We start from the raw sequence: 10,761 nt of genomic DNA on the forward strand, positions 1-10,761 counted from the left end.
CCCTTCAGTCACTCCAGCCTGCCTTCAGTGCCTTGGATGTGCACATTTTTTTGCCTCTGGGCTCTTTTTTTTTTTTTTTTTCACATGCTGTTTCCTCTGCCTGGGGCACTCTTGCTGCTTCTTCACCTAGCTAACTTCCACTCAGCCTGGAAGACTTGACTTAAATTTCAAGCCTCCAGAAAGCCATCCCCCAGGGGGATGTCCTCCTACCCGTTATTTGTCACAGCGTAACACTTACATTCCCTGCTAGAATGTATATCCCTTGAAGTGACTACAATATGAAGTGACTGCAATACAGTTGCTCAATGAATACAACTGATGAAGTTCAGGGTAGTTAAACAACTTGCTTGAGGTCCCACAGCTCATTAGCAGCAGGTCTCATCTTAAACCCTTTTAGACTATTTTTCGTGCCTCTGCCATGGGGCATCACCACACACAAATTCTTATCAAAACAGTAACCACACTTTATTGTAGCTGTGTGTTCAATGGCCCATCTTCCCCACTAAGCCGTAAGCTTCTAAAGCAGAGGCCATGCTGTCTTGTTTATTCTTGTGTCCCTCACTTTTAGCTGTGCATCTGGAGTGTGCTAGGGATGGAGAACTATGAATGCTTGTTGATGGATTCTCTGGTGATGAGTCCCCCAGATTTGTTTCCAGGTCTGACTTGCTACCAAGCACCAATCTTATTCATTAGCCCAGCTATAGATTGTGTTTCCTTTGAATTTTCATTCAAAGTTAACTCTTTGGAAGTAACTTTTATTAAAAAAAGAACAAATCAGTTAATAATGGAGGGAAGCACACAGGAAATAAGACAAAAAGCGTAAAACACAAGATGCTAGAAATGGTTGAGGCACAGAAGTTCAGCTCTATATAGAATCTGTGCCAAGGCTGGGTGCAGTGGCTCACGCCTGTAATCCCAGCACTCTGGGAGGCCAAGGCGGGTGGATCATCTGAGGTCAAGAGTTCAAGACCTGCCTGGCCAAGATGGTGAAACCCATCTCTACTAAAAATACAAAAATTAGCCAAGCCCCTGTAATCCCAGCTACTCAGGAGGCTGAGGCAGGAGAACCCTTGAACCTGGTAGCAGGAAGTTGCAGTGAGCCGAGATTGCACCACTGCACTCCAGCCTGGGTGACAAGAGCGAGACTCCATCAAAAAAAAAAAAAAAAAGAATCCTTGCCAAGTTGTCCACAAGTCACTGTCCCCCACCCAATTCCACCCTTTTGGTTCTTGAACCAATCTCCCACCTCTGACTCCTAACTCTCCTACCCCATTCTCTGGGCTCAGTCCTGGTTAGGGGATTCTTCCCACTCTTTGGAAGGCTTCCTTGGGCAAACTCACTTCCTATTCATGCCCTAGTTGGCAAATCTGGGAAAATACTTCTAAAAGGCTTGGGGTCTGTCTTAGTCTGTTTTGTGTTGCTGTAACAGAATACCACAGACTGGATAATTTATTTTAAAAAGAAACTTATTTTTCACAGTTCTGGAGGATGGGAAGTCCAATACCAAGGTGCCAGTATCTCTTGAGGCCTTCTTGCTGCCTCATCCCATAGTGGAAAGCAAGAGGTTGAAAGAGGCCAAGAGAGATTGAACTTGAAGCCTCAAGCCCTTATATAATAAGCATGAATCCACTAATGAGGGCAGAGCACTCATGACCTAAACACCTCCCATTAGGCCCCATTTCCCAACACTATTGCATTGGGGACTAAATTTCCAAGACATGCTTTTTGGGGGACACATGTAAACCGTAGCACATCAGTGATGGGGAAACAAAGGCCCAGTGAGAGTTAGAAACGGACAATGGAGTTCTGTGTTTATCCCACAGACATGGGTTATTCTGGTGCTGGCTGAGCCTGTCTGCACTTTCCCCCAGAGAGCTATGTGACCTTGACTGGGCTATTTACACCCCCTCTGGATATGGAAGGAGAGGAGCAGAGGGCTTGAGGCTGGACTGTTAGGGAGTGAGGGTGGTGGTGGCTGAACTGACTGGGAAGGAAGCTGGCAAGACTGAGGTTGAACTCAGGAGGAAGGGCGGGACAAGGGGGCCAGGGCTGGACAAGAACAGCAGGTTCTTGTCAAACACACGATTTAATTCTGAGGCTGTATTCCTTGTGCCTGGGAGATTTTCAGCTTGCAATAGTGTCATTTACAGATGGATTTGCAGCGGCGAATTACAAGTTTGTAAGCAACAGCTTCTCTGACGCCTTGAAGAAAAAACAGCCTTATCCCTCTGCAAATTATAAATTCATAACTAACAGTGTTATCCAACTGAATGCAAAACAAATTCATTACCAGCTACATTATTCCATTGAATACCAAGTGAATGAACTTCACAGGGCTTTGTGCAGATCGGGGACATGTTGGGAGATGGGAACGAAACAGCACTCCCCCACTTGCCTCTCCTTTGTGTCCTTTCAGGCCCAGAAGGTGGGCAGAACTGGACAGATGTACGCTGCTTGAATTAAAAGGTCACTCGAAGTTATGATGGCGATGGTGGCGATAGTGATGATGATGGCGCTGGTGGTGTACCAAAACCAATGACCACACTGCGATTGTGTGTGTACCTCTTATATGATTATTAGGATTGCTGCGGTGTCATCTTAAGACACTATCTGGTGAAGGCTTACATGCCTAAGTCCCTGTGAGTGGCAGGACACCCCTGAAAAGGGGGATCACCTCCTGTTGTTCACCATGCAGGAAGATGTGGGTCCTCTGAGCTTCTCATCAGAGTGAGAAGATGGGGCTAAATTTAGGCATTCAAGCAGGGATTCCCTGTGTCTCCTCAGGACGTTGCTCTCTTGGGATCAGGCTTCAAAGTGCTGAGACATCTAGATAGAAGCTTCTGGGTGCTGGGTATCAAGACAGTGCCCACAGTGTGCAAACAGCCTGGGGTCTGTGGGAGAGGACATAGGCCACATTTTGTAACCCAGATTCTTCACTTCCCTCTGACTTTATGATGTATTCCCCATTTGTGGTCCCTGATATTTACTATTTTTCTTTTCTGTCTCTTTTAGAAAATTAGAAGATACAAATAAAACTAACAAATACATAAGTCATCCCTAATTTTTTTTCCACCAGAAAGAACCACTTTGGGGTGGATCAGACCTGAAACTTGGCCCCTTTTCCAATTCTCACAGAAAAATCCTTCATTCAGAAACTCTGAGCATTCAGTAGACTTGACTGAAAATTTGATATGGGAGAAAAGAAGAAATGGTTCATACTGTAGCCACACAAACAACTTTAATTATTTATTTATATTTTTTGTAGAGATGGGGGTCTCATTATGTTTCCCAGGCTGGTCTGGAACTCTTGGTCTAAAGCAATCCTCTCTCCTCGGCCTCCCAAAGTGGTGAGATTACAGGCATGAGCCCTGGGGCCCAGCCACACAAGCAACTTCGGAGAAAGAGCAATGATCTGGGAAATTAAAAGCCCTTCCCCCACTCTCCACCTCACTAGGCATTTTTCTTGGCATCTGCACCATCTCCTCCATGCTAACTTCTTTGGCTCTTCCTTCTCTGATCATCTCCCCTTTCTCTGCCGCCTTCCTCAGGAGCAAAAGGAATTCCTCTCCTTGTCTCATGCTGAGTGGTTTGCAATCACCGTATGTCTAGATAGTTGACCAAAGTGGTTTTTTTTTTTTTTCCCAAAGACAGTTTTCCATCTAAGAATTTTGATGCCAGGTGTGCAAATATTTTCATCTTGTTTCATGAAGACATTTACACTTTTAGAACTAGAGGATAATTTTATAAATGCTGATATGAAACCTGCTTTTGTTATTAACAATATAGAGTCAGCATATTTTTATGTCAATAGGCAAATCTATATTTTCTGTTTTAATGGCTGCATATTAATCCATATAGTTTCTTTAAACAATCTCTTTTTTTTTTTTGCTATACATTTAGGCTGTTTCCAATGATTGCTATTATAACATCCACACATAATTTTTGCAAATTTATCTAATTATTGCCTATGATAACTTCTTAGAAGTAAGATTTCTGAGAATGCACTTTTCAAAGATTTTTCTTGTATTGTTCAGCTACTCTTCAGGAAGTTTGTGCCAGTTTATACTCTCATCAGTTGTTTAATATTATTGTCCCACTTACTATGAATGCTCTAGCTCTATCTCAGCTGTGCCTTGAGGTGTTAAAGAAAGAGCTCCTAGGGCCAGTTTGGTGGCAACAATAGCCAATTAGTATGAGATTATCCAAAGGATGCAGAATCCCAGGGAGCAAGAATGGGGGCCGTAAGTTCCAGCTGCTCCACTCTACTTAGGTTCTTTTATGGCCTCTCGAAGGATTTGAAATTGATTGCTTGATTGATTTTATGAAGGAACACATTAGTTCCATCCAAATGATGGTGGTGGTGATGAGTGCATGGTCATGATGATACCAATGTGTGGTCGTGACAGTGTGATATTGATGAGGGTATGGACAATGGTGGTAACAGGTTAACAGTGGTTCTGATGGTGAGTGCAGTGCCAATGATGGAGATGGTGGTGGTGCTGGTGTTGACAATAGGATGGCAGTTATGGTGGTGGTAGTGGTGACAATGTTGGTGGTGATGACTTATGATGATGGTAAGAATGGTGATGGTAACTGTGGTGGTAATAGTGAGTTTAGCACTGATGAGGGAGATGGTGGTGGTGGTACTGACAGTAGGGTGGTAGGAATGGTGGTTGTGGTCACAGCCACGTTGTGATGGTGGTTATGAAGGTGGTGAGAATGGTGTTGACAGTGTTGGTGATGGTAGAAACGGTGGTGTGGCATTGACTGTGGCATGGTGGTGACAATGGTGAGAAGATGTGACAGTGGTGAGGGGCAGCGTGATAGAAGGGGGATGGTGGTGGTTCACGATAGTGGTGAGTGGTGTTGGTGCTGATGGGAAGCCCGGTGCTGATGGTAGTGCTGGGGTGTTGTGGAAATAGAAAGGTGAAAGTGCATAGATGATGGTGAAGGAATGCAATACAGGATTAAAATAGATACAAAGGGAGGGAGAGGTTGTCTTAGGAATGTGAATAAAGGAAGCAGCATGTTCTAGACCTAGAACAGCGAGGAGACCCACTGGCCAGAGGGGATGGTGGGGGAGACGTGCAGTGGGAGTGGGTGCTGGGAAGAGTCCTGGAAGTAGTGAGAAGAATGTGGACTCCAGGAGGGCAGCACGGGGAGGCATTCTGCATCCTGGGAGGGATAGGTAAGAGCCGAGTGGCCTGCTAGAGAAGAAAAGTGGATGAGGACCTGGCTGTTGGCCCTCATGCTGGCCTCAGATGGAGGCAGAAGGTAGGCTAGGCCCTCTCCAGTGTGGGCAAGTGTCCCAGGCATGCTGGCAGCATGGAGGAAAAGGGTGTGAAGGGCCTTCAGTAGCTGAGCCAACCTTAGAATGCATGGGCATGGGGAGAGGCAAATACCTGGTGCTCTTGTACCAGCTGTACCTGGCAGCTCCTGCTCTCACCTTTGCTTGAGAGGGAGAAGGGTCTGGAGCAGGGACCCAGAGCTCCAGCTCCCTTCTCTCCCCCAGCTCCCTGCCTCTCAACAGCTCCCTGAATCTCCAGTAGGCAGTTTTTGTTCAGTAGCTTTGCCTGGATTCAGAGCCCCTTCCCCGACTTTCCAGGTATAGCATGAAGCTGTTTGGTGTGTATACAAAGCTGCAGGATTCACTCTTCCGGGGCACAGATGCCTGAGAAACTTCAGGGAGGCAGAAAGCTTGTGTCTGAGCAGCCATCATCTGGGCATCAAGGGGTTAACCCATCCCTGAGGGCTGGGCCAGGTCTTTTCCTCGGACTGGGCCCCGCCCTCCGGTTCCTCCATAGAAGTCACTGGAGTCAACTAGGAGCTCACTTTGTGGGAGGGAGAAACGTTTTTTTCTCTTATTTGAATGGTGCTCGTGACCTCACAAGGTTTCCATGGTGACAAGACCAAGGGAGCCAGGGGGACTTGGTGAATTAGGCCAAACAAACCCACCTCCAAGAGTCTTCTTCCAGACTCCGGGCTTGAGGACGAGGACTCCAGGTAATCAGTGAGCTTGCTGAAGAGGGAAGGTTGGGGGCTGGGGACGTGCCAGGCCAGGACCTGCAACAGAAACCGCCGCCCCACCTTTCCTTTCTGTGCCCCACCCCGTCCTGCCTGAAAAGTTCCTTTCCATGAGGGCTTGGTGCTGAGTGTGGCCCCCACAGGGATGTCTGTGTGGTCACAGAGCACCCGTGGGAGGGCAATTCTGACCCCAAGGTAGGAAGCAGTGATCGGGTAATTCTAGGCACCAAGGCAGATGAGAAGACCAAGGTAGGTGAGCAGCAGAGCAGAGGCCTGGGTGTGAAAGGAGAAAGCCATGAGCGTCTGGTTGGGAGTGGGAGCCCTGCTCTCTGAAGCTTGGCTTTCTCAGGAGCAGCTGGGGGCTGGAGCTTGGGAACACAGGATCATGGGATCCAAGTGACCAGGGTTTGAAACCAGGTGTAAATAATGCCTGCACTCTATGGTTGTGGCCTACATGGGACATCACAGGGAAAGAACCAAGTAGGTGCTCAATATGTGTTTGTTTCCTCCCTCCTTCCCTTCCTCTCCTCTCCACCACTCAACAGCCACAGCCTCCTCATGAAGTTTGAAGTCTGCATTGAACTCATTAATTTCCAGCTTTTGGCCGGGCGTGGTGGCTCATGACTGTAATTCCAGCACTTTGGGAGGCCAAGGAGGGCGGATCACCTGAGATCAGGAGTTTGTGACCAGCCTCACCAACATGGTAAAGCCTCGTCTCTACTAAAAATACAAAAATTAGGCAGGCATGGTGGTGGGCACCTGTTATCCCAGCTTCTTGGGAGGCTGAGGCACGAGAATCGCTTGAACTTGGGAGGTGGATGTTGCAGTGAGTGGAGAACATGCCACTGCGCTCCAGCCAGGGCAACAGAGCGAGACTCCATCTCAAAAAGAAAAAAAAAATTCCAGCTTTCAATTATTCGATCCTCACATAATTCAATGTCTAAAATTTTATACTTCTACAGATTGTCCTAAAATTCTACCATGGAAGCTCCAACCATTGCTTTGCATGAAACCTCCTTGTAAATGGTAACATCTTATCTGGAAGTAGTTGTCTTTTCTCTCTGGACAGGGGCAGTTGTATGAGTGGATGGGGAGCAAATGGGGTGGGGTGGGGTGAGAGGGTAGATGGGGGGAATGAGTGATATCTTGTTTGTTTGATTTTTGTTTTTTCTTTTTCTTTCTTCTTTTCTTTTCTCTTCTCTTCTCTTGTCTTCTCTTGTCTTCTCTTGTCTTCTCTTCTCTTCTCTTCTCTTCTTTTCTTCTCATGCAGATGGGGCCCATGAGTGAGGAGGACAAGAGAGAAAGGAGAAGTTTGGGTGGAAATCCCAGAGATTGTTCATCATGTGAGAGGAGCCATGCTGCATTTCATGCCATACTCACACCATGGATGGAGAAAAAAAATCAAGCTTCACTTTCTAAGAATGGCCCTGGGGCCACTGCATCTAGTGCCTGTGCATCTGCAGACCTGCTGGATGCCTCCAGGGGAATCATGCCACCCCAAGCAAGAAAGGGCCCAGTTGCCAGGAGCCTGGAGGCAGAGAGCTGAGGAGCCAGCCCCTGACATCAGAATGGAGCTCAAAGGTTGGCTGGGTGTGACTCTGTGGTGGACAGCTTCTCTTGGGAAATCTACTTTAATGAATCCAGAGGAGCAATTTGTAATCAGCCCATCAAATGTTAAGGGACACTTAGCTGGAATCTTGTTGCTGGACTCTGTGCCCTGCAGTGGATGACAGTTCTCCATCAGGGTCTGTAGTCCTCTACCCTGGATTTGCTGCATCTTGGAGCCCCCAATAGTCAGGTACCGGCTCTCAGAACTGCCTGCATCCCATTGCCCTGAGCTGCTGTCTGCCAGGGCTGCTGGTAACCAGGCCCACAGGGCTGGATATTCCCCCAACAGGGCAGCTCCCAGTCCAAGCCCAACTGTTACCAGCCCAGAAAGATGTTTCAGGATACCCCTTTCCTCCCCACTTCCCTGCCCTCTGCAGCTCCAGCTGGTGCACCCCATCTTTCTCTCCCCCTCCCTGCTAGGCTGGGCCCTAACAGACCTTTGAGGTGCTTGGGCTTATTCTGTAACCTTGAGTAACCTTGAGCTACTGCCTCACTCCATTCCTCACTTTTCTTCTTCTTAAGGTTTCTAACTGGATTTTGCCAGTGTATTTATTTCAAAACTGGTCATCTTACTGACCTCGCTCATAGTCTCTTATTAGTTTTCCAGTTGATTCTCTTTAGTTTTCTGGATAAACAATATCATGTACAAATAATGATGGCAATTTCTCCTCTTTTCCAAATGTTGTGTTTCCTTTTGTCTTTTAATGTACTCTTGCCTTGGCTAAAACTTCCAAAACAATGTAAAATAATTGTGATAATAGCAGGCTTTCTCATCCCACCCTGACTAAAATATGAATGACCCTGGCTAGGTGTTTTATTGCTAAGAACGATGTTGGCGGTTGGTTGCAGGTAGGTTTTTAAAAATTATTATTATGCCAAGGAAATGTTCCTTTATTTTTATTTTACTAAGGGTTTTCAGAAGAATGGATATTCAGTTCTATCAAATGAGTTTTTGATGTCAGTTAAGATTATCACAAAACTATTTCCTGTCTGGTAATTGACATGATTAATTATAGGGGTGGATTTTCTGATATGTAAATGTCATCACTTCTAATGTAGACATGTTTGAATTGGGGAAGAGATCCATTGCTGGGGAGAATCTGTATTGGTTGGATCTGTATTGTGCTGAGTGCCATGGATGTGAACTTGTAACTTTTCCCTCGTCACCCCCTAATCCAGGATGGCCTGTCAGGCAGGAGCACTGTGATGCCTAAGGGCTTGAGCTGGGGCTCTGGAGAGCTTTATGGGGTGTCAGCTTTTCCCAGGGTGATCTTTCTAAAGGCCAGTCTGATCACATGACTCCCTTTAGTGGCTCCCCATTGCCTTCAGCAGGAAACTTGAGCTTCTGTGTGCATTTTCCAGGCCTCTTACAACTGGCCTCTGTCCACACCCCCCACTTATCACCTCCAATCTCTCCCCTACAACCATATAGGACCAGAACTCCTGGAAGGAGGCTCCCCCACGTCTCCTATGCCTCCGGCCCTCTCACTTGGCTGCTCTCCTGCCCGGAATGTCCTTTCCACCTTCCTTCCCAGGCAGCACTTATCAGTCCCTGCTCCTCTGACCCCACAAAGCTCGGTTACCGCCTCTTTGCTACTTAACAGGGGGAGGTTAGTTTCTATGTTCACCTCTATCTCTAGAAGCCCCAGGAGGTTGAGGACCTGCCTGATCCACCCCTATCTCATCTCCCAGCCCAGTGTCTGCCCCATCACAAATGTTTCTCAATCAGCCCTAGGTCAAACATTTTGTTCACACTCTTGGACCACCTACTTGACCCACCGCCTGTGACCTGCAGGGTTCGCTGTCCCAGTGGTGGGCGCTGAGAGGCCCCAGTCGCAGGCCTCACAGGTGGCTGCAGCTCCCTGGAGCCTCTTTAGAAAATGCAGTCGGCCTTGTTTCCTCCTCAGAAACAACGACTTAGCACAGCGTCCGGGCCCCAGGGGAGAGTGTTCCCCTCTCAAAAGCTGCTGCCATTGGAGATGCAGGAGAGGAAGCCAAGTGGGCCCAGGAGGGACCAGATGATTCGGGGTAGATGGGAGGGAATGAGCAGGAGGGGCTCTGATAGGCTGCATCCCTCGGGGTTTCCTGCACATCCCAGATGCTGGCACCTGCTCTGGGCCTGGGCCTGGCAATAGCTCTGTGTCTGGCTCTCCACCGGGCCTCGGGTTCATCCCCTGATTCCCCCAGAGTCTTCTCACCTGACTCTCCATGGGATCCATTTTCAACTCTCTGTGTTCCCCCAACTACTAGGCAGCCAGCTAGAGTCCTCACCTCTTCAGATAAGCTGATACTGGTTAAGCATCCCAAGTCTGAAAATCTGAAACCTGCAATACTCCAGAATTTGAAACTTTTTGAGCGTGGACATGATGCTCAAAGGAAACGCTAATCAGAGCATTTCAGATTTGGGATTTGCAGATTTGGGATGCTTAACCATTAACTATTTGTAAATATTCCAAAATCTGAAAAAAAAAATCCCCAACAGGAAACACTTATGATCCTAAGCATTTTGGATAAGGGATGTTCAACCTGTATCAAATGGAGGGCTGCTTGGCTGCTAAGCCTGGGGTGGGACAGGAGCAGCCCAGACCTGCCCCTTCTTTTTTGCTGTCTCCTTCGTCCAAGCAATCCTGAGTTACACAACACATTCCTGGCTACAATATAGTAAGAGGTTAGGTGACATGACTTCAAGGGCATCGGAGTTGGGGTGTGGAGTCTGGCAGACCCGGGTTCAAATTCTAGCTCCACCTCTTGCTAACTGTGTGATTTTGGGCAAGTTACTTAGCCTCTCTGAGCCCCAATTTCTTCATCTGTGGAACAGAGTACCTACATATGGAGGTGTTGTGAGGATTACATGAAATGACTGACTGACTATAAAGCACTTAACACAGTGCCTGGCACATAGTAGGAGTTCAATGGACATTAGCTGTTTTATAAGTTACAGGTCAGCACAGGCTGGGCCACAGCTGTTGCTTCATACACCTTTGTCCCCCATGCATGGGTGGAGAAACTGAGGCCCAGAGAGGAGCAGGACACCACATCGCTGCATCCCCTTCATCAGCCTGGGCTGACACCTACTGAGGAGCTCTCTGCTATAATGGTTTCAATCACAACAAGCCTGACACATGGAGT

General features: G+C 47.5%; 1 long non-coding RNA gene across 3 annotated transcripts; it reads left to right on the forward strand.

Annotated features, from left to right (window-relative positions):
- Positions 1 to 3,893: 3,893 nt before the first annotated feature.
- Positions 3,894 to 8,285, forward strand: LOC134738301 (uncharacterized). 3 transcript variants are annotated; one of them, XR_010123978.1, is made up of 3 exons: positions 3,894 to 6,003; positions 6,570 to 6,727; positions 7,295 to 8,285. It is a non-coding gene; the product is annotated as an uncharacterized LOC134738301 (long non-coding RNA). The 3 variants fall into 3 exon arrangements; XR_010123977.1 differs by lacking the exon at positions 3,894 to 6,003 and adding an exon at positions 6,987 to 7,050 and having other exon boundaries at positions 6,099 to 6,727; XR_010123976.1 differs by lacking the exon at positions 3,894 to 6,003 and having other exon boundaries at positions 6,099 to 6,727.
- The last annotated feature ends 2,476 nt before the right edge of the window (positions 8,286 to 10,761 follow it).

The sequence above is a fragment of the Pongo pygmaeus genome, chromosome 16 (genome assembly GCF_028885625.2).
Source record: "Pongo pygmaeus isolate AG05252 chromosome 16, NHGRI_mPonPyg2-v2.0_pri, whole genome shotgun sequence".
Lineage (NCBI taxonomy): Eukaryota > Metazoa > Chordata > Mammalia > Primates > Hominidae > Pongo > Pongo pygmaeus.